General features: G+C 36.1%; 1 protein-coding gene across 9 annotated transcripts in view; it reads right to left on the bottom strand.

Annotated features, from left to right (window-relative positions):
• The window catches only part of B3GALT1 (beta-1,3-galactosyltransferase 1), a 219,785-nt gene that overhangs the window by 57,479 nt on the left and 144,347 nt on the right, over window positions 1-17,959 (bottom strand). For 6 of the 9 annotated variants that reach the window (XM_052791517.1, XM_052791519.1, XM_052791516.1 and 3 more), the window contains one exon: window positions 4,710-4,814. The exons of 2 other annotated variants lie outside the window; for them this stretch is intronic. The gene's annotated coding sequence lies outside the window, so the exon portion shown is untranslated. Of the gene's footprint in view, window positions 1-991; window positions 1,165-4,709; window positions 4,815-17,959 lie in introns of those variants that run through there. One more of the 9 variants, XR_008235878.1, reaches the window with a different exon arrangement.

Here is a 17,959-nt window from a genome sequence, read left to right on the forward strand (position 1 = left end):
AGGAAGGGACAAAGTGAACAGGCAAAGGATTAATGCAAGAAATAGAAAATAGGTGGAGGCAATAGCCTGACCAGAAGAGATCAAAAGTTCCTGTGTGAGCTACCAAGCAGTTGTGACCTGCCTATAAATGCTTTGGCACAATAAAGCAAGTAATAGACTGGCCACTAGCATGGTGTGTTTTGGCATACCTTCAGTGGTTATCATGGACAAATATGCAACCTTGACATTATTGAGGACTGGGCCTATGTATAGTTCTGTGTCACACATTTCTTCTGCAGTTCTCCTGTAGCGCATAAAAGAACTACACTCGGTGCCCCTTCTTTTATGTATGTATGTCAGTGTCCTCTAAACTTGTATAAATAAAACAAGCAAATGCTATTTTTTTCTATGAGATATGATGCTTGATTCACCTCTTTGCATTGCAACATAGATACCACCATTATGTTGAGCTGAATATCAGTGCAGTTTGTTCTTGTCTGCCTATCAAGATGACGAGCAATTTCATGCCAAGCCTGGGGCCCTCTACAGAGGGCTAAACCCAGCATTATACATACATAATTAACTGTAATTTTAGTATAGCTCATCAGGTTGCCATCATGACAACTGTTTTGTGTTTATTCTTTAATACATTGATTATTGTAGATTATTCAGTAGCAGAGAGAACCAGGCATAGCTGAGCAACTTTTGCCATGCTCATGGCATCAGGACTGCTGTTCATAACTTTATTTGAGAAGGTAAAAAATGTTGTACTGGTAATGCTAAACTTCATGATGCAGCACGTGGGAGGGGAGAAAAGAAAAAGGCATACCCCTCCAACGGTTGATAAATCCTATTTAATCTTTCCAGTTTATTTCTCCCTTTCAAAAGGCTATGTGAACACATTGTCAACATTTTCCTTTTTTTCTTTAAATGAATGCAGATAGTTATTTTGTTGTATCTCTTGCCTTGAGGATTCTCCACCTTTTTTTTTGCCAGGTTTGTCCAGTTATCACAACTTGCTTTATGTAATCTGTGCTCTATTCTCACCTCCAAGATCCCATTCAGTTTGAGTTTGTGCAGGGAATTTTGCTTTCAGTAATACAAGCTAAGGTTGTTCCAGTGTGTTTCCTTCTTGCCGCCCCCCTTCTCCCCCTCCAAAGTTTGTATGTTTTTGAAGTCAGCCTTCTGGAAGGACATGAAACACTACAGGCAATCATAATTTTGTGATGAAGTTATTTGTCAGTGAATTAAAATTCAGAAGTGAAGTTTTCAGTTAATTAAATATGAAAAATTACCAAAAAGTACAACAGGCCCTGTTAGTTTGATATTAAGTTCCGTTTATTTGACACTGCACTTTCAGCTTTCAGTATTATGCAGATTTTCTGCATTAACAATAAAGTCTGAAAACCAAGAATGAATGAAAAGCATGTTCTGATCAGTTAACCATGGAAAGCTAAAATCCTGTAGTTTAGCACTTGTCTACAAACCAGAAGTCATTGACTAAATTTTCAGGTTATGGTTTCGTGGTCTCAAGTAGCTGGAAATGGAATAATTGCTGCTGTAAGTATTTAAATGCATTCCCTGTGATCTAATTGCTTTTGCTTTAAATGATTATGCCCATTCCTCATTTAGTATGCCCATTGCATCCACTTAGACTTACATGATTCATTTTGTCCTCACTTTAGGATAGATTAAAATGTTGTTGCACTCTGAAACAGGAAGTTAGGACTAAGAATGTGTAATTTATTTGAAACTCAAGTAAATGCTGTTTAGGTTAATGTCCAGCTGGTTTGAAATAAGTCTCTGAAGGCACAGACTGGGACTGGTCTGGGCTACAAGTGCTGCCTCCTGCTGCTGTTGCGTGTTCCTTACATTTGTGCAAATATTCTGCACTTCAGGGTAGCAGTATATAGCAAATAGAGAGCATGTGCACTGGGCTGTATATTCCACCCTAGACTGTGCTTTTTTGCACACTGATACATATCCAGTTGCTTTGGTTTATTTTCTTCACAGAAAATGTGTATGCCGTGACTGAAGGGATACAGAATAGTCCCTTTTAAGGTGAAGGGTGAGGGAAAGGAATAATGCAACGGCTGCTACTGGCTGGCAAAATGTTGTATGTAAATTAATGCATTTTGACTTTTTGTGTGGACAGATGGTAGGTTAAGGCAAACCTAAAGATATTTCCTCCCATGATGATTTTGTAAAGAGGCATAGCAGTTTGCCAGTTTGTACACTGTTCTAATGGGACAAATTTTTTGACTGCTGGGTTGTTGCGTGGCGCTAAAACTATGTGAATTGTAGCTCAGTGCTGTATCCTGGTGAATCAATGTTTGCAAGTATCTGCAATCATACAGATAGGATTCCTGAGTGACTCTGCCTGTGAAGGATAATCATTTCTGGCATCCTAATCTCCCTTCTCTTAGTGCAAATGTCTAAAAATAAAGGCCATGGTTGTATTTAATTTTGTGAAATCCAGCATGCAACTTTTAACTTGGCTGAGCTCTGAGGGTCCATCCAGCCACCTCCTTGCCCCAGCTCCCAAGGAAGATAACTTTCCCCACTTGGTTCCATTTCAGTCCCTCTAATGGTGCTCTCTGAGTGGCTGAAGTGCCTTCTGTTTTGTCCTTTGCCAGCCTCCTTTTGCTGATATATAAACAGGTTGCTATTTCGTCTAAGAAACAGCTTGATATGCAGTTCTGCAGTGAGTCTGGGAAATATTACTGTCCAAAGAGAGCAGCTGAGGTACTCTTTCAAACTGAGAAGCCCTAACACCCACCTTGACAAGATTGACTCAGCATATTAATTTGAATTTCAACCTCACTGCTGACCCACATATTTGGTCAGCTTTTGGGTTTGGAATTTAGCCTTGAATCATACTTGTTTCTGAGGTTATATTTATAATCAGAGCAGGAGAATAAAGTTATTTTTAAAAAAAACTTGTATCACATTCCTGGGAAGGAATGGATTATTTTACAAAGCACTCACCAAGCCTCTGGTTTTTGATTATGAGTAAGAAAGCAATATGAACAGCAGCTGACTTGCTGATCTCTGCCTTCACTTAAAAGTCAGAGCTCAGCCATTCAGAGGACTGAATACTTTTTTCACTAGAGCCTGTACAGTTCTTCTGACATTCACAGTTAATATTGATACTCTGTAGGCCAGAAAATATTACTAGAGAAAGAATGCATCAAGGCTGATTCTGCTTTGAATGGAGTTAGTGGAAGTTTAACCATTGCTTGTAAAAGGAGGAAGACTAGACTGAAAAAGATTTATAATTCAAGTGTGTTTAATGGTTGTGTATCTGTATGATACAGATTTACTCACACTATTTTGAGTACATTTAAAACAGTCAGTCTCTTTTATTTTCTAGGGCATTGTCTTGTTTTTAGTCTCTCCATAATTAGTTTCTATTTATAGAGCAGATCAAGAGAAGTAGCTTGCAGATGTCAAAAAGATGCATGTTTTCTCACATACAAGTGTTTTCTTGCTTTAACTTTATGCAAATACTTTGTTATTAATGATTTTTAAAAGACCAGAGGAGGTATACAGACTTTAATTTTTTTTCTGTATGATTAATACCAGCAATTTGTTTTTTGCTTTCATTTGTAAGTACTTCAAACTCTGCCATAGAAAGGAAAAATTGGCTATATGTATTTAAATGTACACATAAAGATAAAAAGAATTGCAATCCTCATTTTTTTTTTTAGTCATCTACATCACTGTAATGGATCTCTAACATGAAAGTTCTATTTTACAAAGTGTTATTACCAGCACTGGTTTCCATTTTTCATCTTGGAAAAACATGTAATTTCCAACTTAAGTTCTCACTACGTATTTTTAAATACCCTTATATTATAAATGCTCCTTTTATGTCTCAAGAGGTTAGGTAATTTACTGCTTTTGACTCAATAAAATTCTTACAGGCAGTTATGCTACTGAAATTTTGGTAAAATAACATGTGGGATTAATAAAAAAAAAGAAATGGTGAGTAGAGTTACTATCACCCTATTCACAGTTGTGTGTTTAAATGCATGTTCCTGTGAACTGTATGCTGGTATTCTTCTATGTTGTATTCTGTATAAATTCAGTATCAGTCAAAAGCCCTTTGTAGCTGCAAATAAAATGTAACTATTCCCTTTTAATATGATGTTAATAATGAAGTAGTAAATGCATAAAATAAAGTATTTAGAGCATGTAGGTATTCTAGATACTGTGTTAGTATAGAAAAGTAAGACACCATGAGTACTGAGAAACTTACATTTACAGTGTGAGCCCTTTTCTAGAGCAACAGCAACTCCCCCCCTTCTTAACCTTCGAATGACCTCACTTACCACACTGCCTTAAAGATGAGATAATAATGGAAGTATCCTTTGTTTATAGTATCCCCTAGAACAAATGTTTTTAGTAGTGGCTTTTGTACTATGCAAAATTTCTAAAAATCTAATTTCAGCCTTTATATTGTATCTTCCATCTTGGATTATAAAGGGGGGAGGGCTTTCGTAGGTTTTCTTTTCCTGTTAAACACATTGAGCATAAAGAGTCAAATCAAAATCTTTAATCATTAACAGGCCAAAGAACTGTTAAAGAATTAAAAAAAGTCAGTCAACACAGTTTAATAAAAGCTATACTATCTAATGAAATCATATAATATTGTGCATTTATACTGTTGTATTAGCTATAAAAATCTAAACCAGTTTATAATATCATACAGTTATGTAGGTACTTACCACTTTAAAAGCAGCATCAAGTGGAATTGGTGGAACGTCCCCAAGGTGTAATCGATAATTGATTAAAATGAGGAGCCTTTATGGTATTATTTTGAAGTGCACAATCTGAAATTAGAGGAAATTTACTGACAGTTGTATATTTTGTTGAAAGAAGGATTGCTCAGACATATTAACAACAAAATCAATGTCTGTTGCCTTCTACAGAGTACAAGGAGAGTGATTTATTTTGAAAATGTCTTTCAGCTGGGTAACTAGGTAACTTACACTGTGCTACACGAAAGAGTTTGGATTCCATTTTGTGAAGCAGGATTCCAGTGCAATGAGTGAAGGAAACAGATGGAGTAAGAGGAGGACAGATGGGTACAAAAAAATTACAGCCACCGTTTTTAGTACCTGTGCATTAACTGCCATAAATCAATATATGTTCATTTACTGAAACAGGAAAATCATAGATTATGAAGCCAAAGCATTACAGGGCCCCAAACCGCTCCATGTTGAAAGCATATATTTGTAGTGGTTAATGAGAGTTCTAATGGGCTATATCTGGGAGTAAAATTTTCTGCGGGCAAGAACCTCGCCCCCAGTCCAGTGATTTCTTTCTGTTAGGGAGATTTAAATATATCTCCTATACAGTGGGGGGGAAGGTTAATTGGTTATCCTGCCATATTGGACAGCTGTAAAGCTTTCCTGGTAGACCAGAGGGGGACTACTGAAGTGAGGCAGTGAGTGCTAGGGGGCTGCTCCACCAAGAAGGCTTCAAGCAGCCTGGGAAGGAGCTGAACCTGGAGAGCCCAAAATAAAGGCTGAGAATGCAGGAGGGCACTTTCTCTCTTGCAGTATCCTTGAATTGCAAGACATGAATGGTGGATTAGAAAATCAAAACACATTTACTACATATATACCAGCAATCCTTATCTACTGCATGGCACAGCTGCTCTGTCACATACTTGACCTTGACTTAATTTGATCATTGCTGTGGTTAAATCAGAAGTTCAGCTGTGAGCCAAATAATTTCTTAACACCCCTCACCCCACCAGTAACTGCCAGCTTGTTGCTGATACTGTTGAATTTTTATATGAACACCTGTCCATTAGAAACTGGAAGGTGCCCATCCAGATGATTTACATTTATTTTAGAATGTCTTGCAGTTAGTGGATTTTCAAAATTATAGAATACAAATAGAAATCACCCTTGTATTAAAATATTTGAGAAATGAAGCAATATAGGTCAAAATATGTAAGTGCTCTTATTGTTGAATTTATATCAGGAAGTTTTCTTGCATAGAGGCACTGCATGAATAGCTACTATATTTTGGTGCAGCAAAGGCAAAAGTATGAAAAAGACTGTAACTCAAGTATCTTGGAATTGGCTTTCTGTCAGATTTTATCCCAGTTCCTTTTAAATTTTCCTATGAATAGTTTGAATTAAAAATTCACAATTTTATTAAATTTTTCAAAATAATTTTCTAATTAAAAATATTCATTTTAGGGGTTAGGCTCACTACTTTTGTAATAAAACATAAATCAAATAAGGTGTTTTGTCTTCATATGAAGAAAGATTGTTTAGACTTTTTACCTCAATCTATTAAATGCAATTTAGAGCTCAGTGTGCCAAAATCTGAATTTTTTAACTTTGTTAGCTGATTGTAGATTACCTTCCCTATGTTATCTCATTCAAGGTGAGCATTGCGGTACTGGCTATCATGAGTGCTAGAGGCTGGGTCACAGTCTTCAGCCATAAACAAGTTCCGTTCAAAACTCATGATCTTCTCCCACCTTTAAACAAACCTCTGTTGGATTGGGATGTAGCCTATGAATCAGGCAAATAGTTCAGAAGGGATGTGGTGGAATAAATAGGAAGGAAGATGGTTTGGCTTGGTTTCATAACTGAAGTGGAAAAGAAATCATTGTTGGGTTTCCTTCAATTAGAAAACATTAGTGATTTGAATCTGGTTTCAGAACGGGTCTCTTTATGCAGATGCAAATATACTAGTTTGTTTTTTTTTTTATTAAAATTTTTGAGTTGCAGAAACCATTAATACAATTGCCATTATTTTTTCTTCACTGGGACTTCTTACAAAATTCGATATCTTCATAGTCATTGAGCTTCTTCCTCTCCCACACTAATTGTTCTTTTTCTAGTCTGAGTTTGGAATAAAATAGACAAGAAATAATGTTTTCTTTAAGCAGGTAGGAGATAAACTATGCTGCTCTCTTAAGCCATCTATCTGAAAGAGTTTAAATTCTTAACCAGGGTCAAAACAATGAGGAACTCCATCAAATTTTGTAGTTTAAAGATGGAAAGAAATTATAACTTAATCATTTTGAAAGCATAGAATTGCTGTGGAAATTAAAATTAGACTGGAATTTGCTATTTACTACTACAATTCTTTTGAAAACAAATAAGCTTGCAACACACAAAGTAGGCTCTCTTAAATCCTTATTAAAAGTAATCACCCCTAATAAGTCTGCCCTAAGAGATAACCCTTCAGCCCATTGAAATCTGGCAGCATGTAATGTCAGGAACATCTTGATACTAGTATCAAAAAGCAGTATAATTATTCTGATCTATCTAAGTTAGACTTGAAGAGAAGATGGTCCAAGGAAAGAGAAAAGGCCATGCTGCTGTCAATACTTACTAGCAGTAAGTCTAAGTGATGTGCAACTTTGTATATTCGATTTGTATTCAGCCCAGACTGAGATTGCCCTTTCTCAAATTGCTTGATCACTTTTAATTCCCTAGAGGAGTGCTTTTAGGAAAGAGAGCAATGTTGTACAAGGCTCTTTCTGATCACTAAATTTGGGCCTTCTTGCCCCGATGTGGAGAGAGAAAGAACATGTGTGCACTGCAGAGAAGAGGGCTCTTTGTTAAAAATCTCCTGGCAGTCCTCAGCTATTATACACTGAAGACTGTTACCCAAGTGCTAAGGCTAATCTTAAGTTGCAGCAAAGAGGAAATCTCTCTAAAGTGGTCAAAACTCAAGTGCTTGGTCTTGTTTCTACCCACTACAAAAGATGGTATACTAGTTTAAATGCTTCCTTGAACTATCTTCCCTGTGGTTTTGGTTGACTGTTCTGCTTGGGGAGAGAGTCCCTACATATTAGCTTATTAAGGTAATATAAGATGACTGTGAAACAGCTGTGGGGCATACATGTCAAAAGAAAGGTCACAATCTTCTGTACAAGAACAAATAGGAATAAATGCCCAGTATATTTGCTGCTTTTGGAGCATCTGTTGAGAGCTGAGTATCCAGCAAGATTCCCATATAGGAGATTACTCTTACCAAGGAATTGTTTCTTTCTGTATTTTTGTCAGCCAATCATTTGCAAATGAGTTGAGCCTCACTATCTAAGCTGCAAGCTGAAACAAGTGTATTCTGTCCTCCATGTATATGCAATATGTATGAATTAGTCTAACAGATTAGTTCAGTTACTAAGATCAACCAAACAGCAGATTCCATTCTGTATATGAAATGACAATCTTAAGTTTAAGCTGTAGGTTTCATTATTTCAGGCAATGAAAAACTTTTCAATTAGTTACTTCAATCTAGTTTCACTTCAACAATGTAGATTACTACAAATGAGAGAGTGGACTATGAAGACAATAGTATAACCTGTATAACTGGTAAAAGAATATGCCAGGAAGAGTTTGGGGGGCCTGGGAGTTCAGAATCCCCACCTCAACTTTGTGTGCCTCAATCCAGGTGTGTCTGGCTACAGGGAGAGCGCTGTGTGTGTTTCAGCCATACTCCCCACCAGAACCATGTTAGCCAGCAGTCAGAAAGCCCTAAAACTTTTACTGGTGAAAGTATTTACAGAATACTAGGTATTGTAGTACAAAAAAAATGTTGTTATTTTTCTTTCCAGCACTGATGAATTGAATGGTCTGTAAATAACACTTTCTTTTCACCTCACGTGTGTCCTTGCACAAAAACACTGCTACTGAATTGTTCTGAGTATGTCTTTGCTTAATTTCAAACCTCAAATTGTGATTAGTAGGAACCCTGGTCTCTGCTTTGCTTTTTCACTGTTAAGTAGTAGATTAAAAAATGAAACTTACAGCTCAGCGTAACTGGTAGTGGTTAACAGCATTTCTGCTTGTATCTTTGGGGACTCTCACCTACTATTCTTAGTTACTTATTCCAAAATCTTAAAAAAAATTAAAAGGCCCTGGGCAAGCACTTTTTCTACTGACACTGATTGTTCACATTGAAATTGCAACGTCTTCTTTGTGAGGGGGAGGAAGGAAGTATAAAGGCTTGAGGCAGGTTTTAACATTTTTAAGCCATGACTAAAGCCAGTTCAGAAGAGTTGGCAAGGGCTTGAGCAAATGTAAGGACAAACTGAGAGGAGGTGGTTAGGACCATACAAAGAAAAATAAACAGACAAACAGGAAAAGTATAGCAAGGAATATGATGAATAAAAGAGCGAATGAAGGTATGAAGGAACTTAAAGATTGAAGAAATAAAACTTCTTTTAGGATAGCAAAAAAACCAGAGGAGCACATAGCAAGAAAACAGAGAAAGTGTAAGTGTAAAAGGATTAGGACTAAGAAAGAGAAAGGTTTTCTGAAGATAACACCTATCTGTCAATCTGTCTGACTTCTTTTGTTCCAGATTGATTACATGATCCCCCACACCTCATATATCCTGTTGACTTGTAGGCTTCTTTTCCCAAGCAAACCAGCTAGATGCCTTCAGGAGAAATTGTGGTAAAATCAATAAGATTACATGTTTTAAATTGCTATATGAGATGCAGAGGGTTTTGATCCATATATCTGTGCAGTAAGAACATGGCAAATCTATTCCTGCTAGGTCTGAGCACTGTGGGTATGAGCTGCTTGCTCACTAACTGCCATAGGTATCCATGCTGTTTTTTTCCATAGATGCCCAAACCAGTATTTATGTGGCTTTAGTTCTTCTGGTAGAGAGTTTATGTTACTGCCTGTGTAACAAACTATGTATAGATGTCTGTAAAATGTTTAGACATGAACGCGAATCTCATCTTCTATAAAGAAAATGGATGCTTTTAATATACTCGGAGGTCCTTATTTGCCCTTAATATTTAACTGTTCTTTCCACACTGGTAAATAAGCTTTTTTTTTTTTTTTTTTTTAACTAAAGTCACATGAAAAATTGCTGTGATTAATCAGGAAATTTTCAGTAAAGTATGCCATGTCAAGCTTTTTAGAGGGAGAGGGGAAAGTGGGGGCAGCATCCAAAATGATTTCTAGAACACTGAAGAAGAAATAGGATGGGGAGTCTGGAGACATTTTTTAGAATATTTAGCTCTAACAGTTGAGTATTAATAAATTCAGGTGATAGAAACACGACTCAAAGCACCTTGTTGTCTGTATATGGTTAGTATAGGACCACCTGTGAATGCGATAATTTTAAAAATATCTGGTTCTCAATTTCTGATAATACTTTCTTCTGACTCTTGACAGCCATTTTAGCACTATAATAATTCTGTTGTTTTTCCTTGGATACTTTTAAAATTTTTATATATAAAACTTCCTCAGACAGGTATAAATACAAAATACAGGGTACATGCACAAATAAGAAGGTGTTAAGCAAGCAAGCTTGTGTAAGGAACCTGATTTTGTGATGATGAATGTTCTGCAGAATGGCTATCATGATGTATTCTCCTACTTAGCATACTTAGCAATAGGAGGGGTATGTGTAACTAAACTCACTAGAATGATGAAGATTATGTTTAAGGCATGTTCATTTTCTTAGCACTCTTTTTTTCTCCCAGACATCTAGCTCGCTAAAGAATTTATCACTGCAGAGAGTGATGTCTGGTGTATGATTTTTTTCATGCCAGCTGTCTTTCACAGGCATTTGTGCTACCTTATTCCTCCCACTTGATCTGAAAGGAAAGGTGTAGGATCATATGTCATTGTATGTCCTTGCGTGGGAAAACAGGCATTCCAATGCTTGACTTTTGCCATACCATCAAGCCAGAGTAGTTCAGTAAGCTTTACTACTAATATTTTTAAGCAAACAGAAAACAATTATGACCGCTATCATGCTTGCTGTACTTTACGCTAAATACTGGTGAACTGTTGATGAAGAACTAGAAACCCTTGGCTATGCTCAAAACTTTCAATTTTTAGAATAAAATGTTTTGTCATTCCTATTTTCTATAACTGTTTTTGTAAACCTAGAATTGAGTCTTAAGAGTTGATTTGTTCTGATGGTATTTCCATTTGGAAATGTCAGATATTTCAGGAGAAATTTTATTCATGGAAGATCTTGAATTGCAGCTCTATTATGCAAATTTTATCCTTGCAAAGCTGAATGGAATTTACCCAATTGTAAACCTTAAACCTTTTGTGAAATGCCTCTATTAAAATATGGCCTCAAAGTTAGGGAAAAAAAATACCTGAAGCTAATCTAAACTAATCTAATAAAGAGTATTGTGTGTGTCTGTCTGTATGTGACAATGTAAAGATGATAAATTCAATTATAATTATCCATTTCTTTTGTAATGACTGCTATATATTGTAAGTAGGGCATCTGTATGCTGCCTGAGACTAAGTGGCTGCTTCTTTAGTTAGTAGCAGCAGCAGTATTTGGACCTCATTGTTAAATAGCTGTTCATTGCAAAGTTCATGCTACTCTGACAAAACTGAAGCTCTACTGTGTTTAGATTAAATAATGACCAAGGTCCAGTCCTGCAGCCTACAATTATTTCAGTTATTTTTTCTTAGTGCTGAAGTCAGCAGCACTTCTCATCACAGGCCAGGTGCTCAGAACTGGCTCCTTGTGTTTGTTGAGCACCATAATTCCACGCCAGTTTGACTTCTAATTATGTTCCCTGACATCTTGCTAAGTTTTTATGTGCTCTATACCGCAGTGACAAAGGCCAAGTATATTTTAAACACAGGCTTATCATAATATTTTACAGTCTCATTAAAACTTCCAGCCAGTCCAGTCTAGAATTTCATCTTTTTTAAATGCGTTTCCATTTTCTCTATATTGCTTACACATACTGAATTTAGAGGAGACTTTACTTCATAAAGCATCTGCTTTGGTTACAGTCATTTTACTTATTTCATCATTATTGCATGAGATTTGTAACGAGTATATAATTTAGCTTGCTGCTTGCTCTGTGTTTAACCAAAACATGAATACTCTGCCATAGCACTTTCATTAAAAGAAAAAAAAAAAGCACTTAAACATAAGAAGAAAGGTAAAAATAATGCCTTGTCCTTCAGGAAAATGCATTTTATTCTTTCTCTCAGCTGAAACAGTTCCTATTAGAAATATTCTCAAGTTGTCTGTTTTCCAGCAAGTTCTCATTCTCTCATGCATCCAATCTAAAACAACATTTTGCTGCTTTGTGAAATTGAATCAAAGATTTTCAAAATTCAAAATCATTTAGCATTGTAAATAACACTCATCCTCCTATCAAGTACTAAGTAATAAACCATTACTGTTTCATAGTGCTGGAAATAAAAATAAGTTCTGCTATGTGTTACAAAAAAGAAAGTTCTTAAGTCTCCATTTCAAAAAATTTAGAAAAGTAATTAAAAACAGTGTGGGGAGTTTTTGAAGAGTTAGAGTTTGCTGCCTATCTTTATACATCTCAAATATATGAAAACAAATCACTGTTGCTGCTTCTGCACTACCAGAAATTAAACTCAGAAGTTGTTTACATGACTGATAGTTCGTTCATTTCATATTAAAGGTAGAAACACAGTATTTTTATCTGTAATGAACTGAGAACGTTCGTTAACTTCAAAGCATTGCTACAGTGACTTATCTCATATGAATAGGAGTTTATACGTACAATACAATACATGTATCCATTATCCTTATACAAGCCTTTTGCTCTTTTTACAGAAAAACAAAGTAAACAAGTAATGGTGCTATAATTAACTTTACAGAAAACTAATCAGATTACTTCTGTTGCTTCAACCTTCACAGAACTTTCTCCAAAGAAGATCATAGGTGGTGGCACCCCAAACAGCCCTTGTTGGTGGGTAACAATAACTATTATAATGCACTCGCATTTTTGGGTCTGAATGTGAGAAACTGGTGCTAGCTGAGCATTATTCTAGATTTAGCTCTCAATCAGTCCCTTCAATTGCTCTTGAATCTTTGAATCCTCCCATTCACTTCCCTTCTAGAATTCAGGTATTAATGAAGTAAATAAAAAAGTCTTGCATCAATCAGAACAATTAAGTGTGTACAAATATGAAAGATGTATTCTGAGACTATATTTATGGACTCTAATACCTTTATTGTGTATTTTGGGAGCAGAAATTAACTGGCGCTTCTTCTGGACTTCACAAGCAGTTCTGTTTGTATTGTATCTTTTCTGTAGTTTGTAGAAAAGGTTGGTCTTTGAGGGGTTATTCAGGAATTATTCAGGAAATAATTTCTGCTTAGGATATCAGACCTCCTCTTTGGATATGTCTGTGCGTGGTGCTTTTGCTATTATGTATTTTGTAGTCTTACACCTTTTTTTTTACCAAAGGCTTATCTGCTTATCACTAGTTCCTGTCTGAGCACCCTACATTCTACGAAGACACCCTAGGCCTCATTAGCAAGATAGTTACTATTTCTTCAGAATAATTCATTGCGTATTTATTGCAATGACCAGAGGATAAAGTGGTTCCTATTCCCCGATAATTTAGTTCATTCTAATATTCTCTTCATACCAGTTCTGATTTCACATCTCTACTCCTTGAGCTATCTGCATCAATTTAATTTTTGTATGACAAAGCACTATGCACATCTGTGCAGGTCTATAAATAAAAAGCAATAAACTGACATCTTTCACCTGTATCAAATGTATTTCATACCCTTTCTTTTGGTATACTTGCTATTAAACTTCTGTCTCTTTATATCTATTGCCTGTCTGTATTCCCATGTCCCTCTTCCCCTTTTCTGGCAATTGACACGAGTTTTCAGCCGCATATGAAGCGTAATACACCATTACTCTTTTCACTATGTCTATCTCTGTGCTGATGGGTTCACACAGGCACTGCAGATACTTTTTCTGCTGTGGCATATAAAAAAAACTGTCTACAGCCCTGTACATTTGCTTTCACACATATAAAGTACTGCTTATTTCCAGCAATATATCTACCTATAAGGAGAAAGTTGTGGATCTCATTAAAATCTGTCTCTGAAATGAAGGCAAGGCTGAAAAACAGAAAGCAGCCATGGGCTGAGATTATTGGCAACTCGAAGCTCTCAATGGTCTAATCAGGCCACTTATACTGTCTGTAGCAGTATCTAATATATTTTAGGTGTTCATGTTATACTTGTGCATGGAAATTGTTCTATGTTTATGAAATTCAGCTAGAAATCTCTGTTGTCTTTTTTTCAAGACGCAACTGTAGCCAGCCACCTGGCTGTAACTGGTCTACCAGGATTGAAGACTGGTCTCTTTGCCTGACCCATAGCTGCCTAACCATCTGGCACGGGAGCGAATCACACTAATTGCTCTAGGACACTCAGCAGGTTGCTTTTGTTTTTACTCATGCTGCATATTACTGTACCTCATCCTTGTCTTGTGGCTTGCTCATCAGCCCTGCTCTTTAGCCTCTGATTCCTGCTCTTATTCCTAGATCTCCCACTTGCAGTATAATCCCCCTCTGGGTTTTGTTTACTTAGCTTTTTTACTGGCAATACTCATATTTCTCAAGCTCTTGCATTCCATGATTTCTCCAGTTCTTGACTTAGGATCATCTTAACTAGATCTTTCATCTATTAAACAAAACGGGAAGTTGAGCAGAGACTTTGATGATAACTTCAATATGAGGCTAGACTTAACACTTATCTCAGGTTACTGTTGTCAAGTGGTCTGTCAATCTCTGATGCTCCCTGTTAATGTTATTTATTCATGCAGGGTTTTTTTGTAATTTTAGGTATTTGAGGCTTTAAAAAAATAATCTTTAAGCCCTGTAACACCTAAAAGTGCAGTCTTAATTGACAACAAAAAGAGATTAAGACTTCCTTCTAAACACTTTTGATTGAAGGACCTGAAAACCTAAGAAAAATATCTCATAAAATATTGTGAGATTTTTAACAGAATCACAAATTATGGTGACAATACAGTCTGTTACGCCAAACAAACTACAGGATTTATAAATCCAAGTAAGGAGTTATGGAGAAGTAAGGGAAAGGAATAGATAGATACCTTGGGTGTCAGCAGAAATAGTTGATGCATTTCAGTTTGAATTTTGTTCACATTTAGCAAGATATACAAGTAAAGCTGGGTCTCTGGGTTGTTTTAAAATGTAAATATGCCAACATTAAAAATAGATGGTGTCATATGAGAGGATGGAGAAAAAGCCAACAAACAAATCCCCATCAGCAAGGTAAATCAGCATGTCCTTAAGTGGTGACAATCAGATCTTTAGGGGCGCTAGATCACTTCTTGTGTATTCATCCTTTATAATTTCCTTTTCCAGAATATTAGGCAAAATCCTATGGAATTTTGTCTTACAACAATATCACTGATATATCTTGTAGTTATGATCTGTTCACAGAACCAATGAAATGACGCAGGGCTTTTAGTTGAACTGCAGTGCTCACTGATTTTCTGGTTGTAAATTAATAAAATAGTCAATGGATAACTAAATTAAAACCCAAAATTCTGACTCAGAAGCCCTGAATAGGAAAATGTCCTATGTAAAGAACAGCTCAGTCTAATCTTGTATTCACTTCTAACGCACAGGAGCGTAATCCTGTCAGCAAAGGGAGTTATTTAGATAGATGAAAATAAAAGGCCTTTGTGTACATAGGCTAAGTCAAGATTTTTGTACTACTGAGCTATGCTGTGATTTTAGCACTACAGTTGCATGTGAAGAGGTTAGCTTTTGGCTGTTTAAGTCCATGAGCTGAACTAATTGTCCACCTTTGTTTAATCTTCCCACCTGTCCCTATAAATCCTTTTCATATTGTTCCATATATGCAGCAGTAACCTTAGTCCCATTAAAAAGCTGAAACCTGTCTGGAACATATAATTTCACATATATTTTACTCCAGAACATGGTTTGGTGGGCATGGATGATGGTTGGACTCGATGATCTTGAAGGTCTTTTCCAACCTAAATGATTCTATGATTCTATGATTTCAGTATATGGCTTTCATACTCATGTGCATTTGTCACTTACCTTTTTACACTCACTTTTGAAACTACACCAGGTTCAGCAGCTGATGCTTTTAGAACTAGGAAGTGCTGGTCAACAGAAGGACCCTTGCCAATGTGTTTATTTCTGCGCATTATGATTGTTTATAATACACTTTAATAAGTTAATATAACATCCTTCCCTACCAAACTGTTCCTTCCCATTTGGCAACCTGTACCTCTGTCTCACTCTACCACAATTGCTTTTGTTGCTTACAGAACTGATCCCATAGTTTTTCCTCAAATTCCTTTACAATGATTATGCACAACAGCAGAATTCAGCCTTCAGTTTTTATCTACCCTTTCAAAGAAATGAGTCTTACCCAATCACGTCATCTATCTCTTTTTAACTTTTAATTGCATGCTTAAAAAATATTTAACCATAGTTTTTGGCTAGTAAATTCAGCCAAACTTGAAAGAATGATATATTTCCTAAAGATCCCCTGCACACTTAGTGAAAATCATCAGCATGAATAGAGGAGAGAGACCAAAATTACTTTCCCTGCTAAGAGAATGAAAAGAACAACTCGGTGTCAGTTTGTCAGCAGCTAGCTGGTAAATTTTAATATACATACTGAACACTGCAGTGGCATAGATGGGGAGAGTCTCTTGGGGCAGTGGGACAGCTAAGGATGTTGCTTTTGAAGATATTTCTGTGATATTCCTGTGGGGTGCAGGAGCATTACCTATTATATCGGCATATCTCTGGGAATGTTGGCCTTTCTTTTTAGTTACCTTTACTACAATGTGGTTCAAGTTATTATTTCATTTAACAAACTATATTTTAAAGGAAACTTAGCTTAAAGCAGAATTTTAAGAGAAGAAATCGAGCAGGCTTTACTATGCATTATTCATACTTTTTTTTTTTTTTTTTCTTTTACTGGTCCCTGTGTGGACAAAACAAACTATTTGGAGGAACTGGGGAGAGATTTTTGAAATTTGGAAAAATATATGTTTGTTAAGTTGGAGGTAGGAATAACTCAACTGCAGTATTACTTTTTAATTGCAAACATCACTGTCCCTGTCTTTAATACCAGTTGAATCCATGGTATTCTTCAATTTTACAAATGGAGGCAATAACACTGTAGTAACACAAAGCCTGACAATGTACAGTATAGTGTATAGCAGTATATAGCTTACAGCATCAGTATGGATGCAGTGCTCAGGTTTATCATTAGGATATATAACCAAAGGTTCTGATTCTTTCGATTTATTTGTGATATTAGGGTCTCCACCTAATTAGGGCACCACCACACAAGTTTGTAATCTATATGACTGAAATGTAAGATCGGAATCTAAACAAAGAGAAAACACAAAACACCACTGGAGAAAGAAGAGAAAACCTTAGTTTAGGGCCTTCTTTTGCTTTAATACTTTGATAATGATTTGGTGATTAATTTTTTTTTTTTTGTATGTGATCTAGGATTTATTGTAGGCTTGTTTTGTGTAACAGGATGCTGTATTGCTGTTTGTTATTCGTATTAGGTTTTTCACTTCCTATTTTTTGGAAGCTGTTTGAATCCCAAATAGTAGCAATCATCAGTCAGATAATATATAGGAATCTGGGATTATAATTAAATGTAGCTACAGCACATGTACTTAAATACTAATTAAATGGTACTAACTCTTGAGATCATAATCTGAGTGATTATGACCAGACTCAATTCATGAACAGATCCTGTCCAAATAAGATTTTGTCGCATTCCTAATTCTTGTCTTGCATAAAAATAGCTAAGAAACTCACTCCTTCCAAAGAGAATTTCTGTCTTAAAGTTCTTAAAACAAAACCTTTTGAAAGATTTGATCTTCCAGCATTGGAATGCTATTCCAAATTGTTCTTGTGTTAGTTTGCCAAGTGTTTCATTAGTTTCATGAGGACTTTGCTAATAAGTGTATGTTCGATGTGACACAGGAAACAGGACTATATTTAAGCTTCCCAGAACTTCTCATTATAACAGTTTGCATTCAGTTGCTAGGATCTTAGCCAAACTTCTAAAGTATTTGGGCTGAAATGTGGGTTCGCATTATGATACAGCCTTTAATTATGTAAGAGCACACTATTCTCCAACTCATTCCGTGCCTGCCTCATTCAGGTCACAA

Source organism: Harpia harpyja, chromosome 7 (assembly GCF_026419915.1).
Source record: "Harpia harpyja isolate bHarHar1 chromosome 7, bHarHar1 primary haplotype, whole genome shotgun sequence".
Taxonomy (NCBI): Eukaryota; Metazoa; Chordata; class Aves; order Accipitriformes; family Accipitridae; genus Harpia; species Harpia harpyja.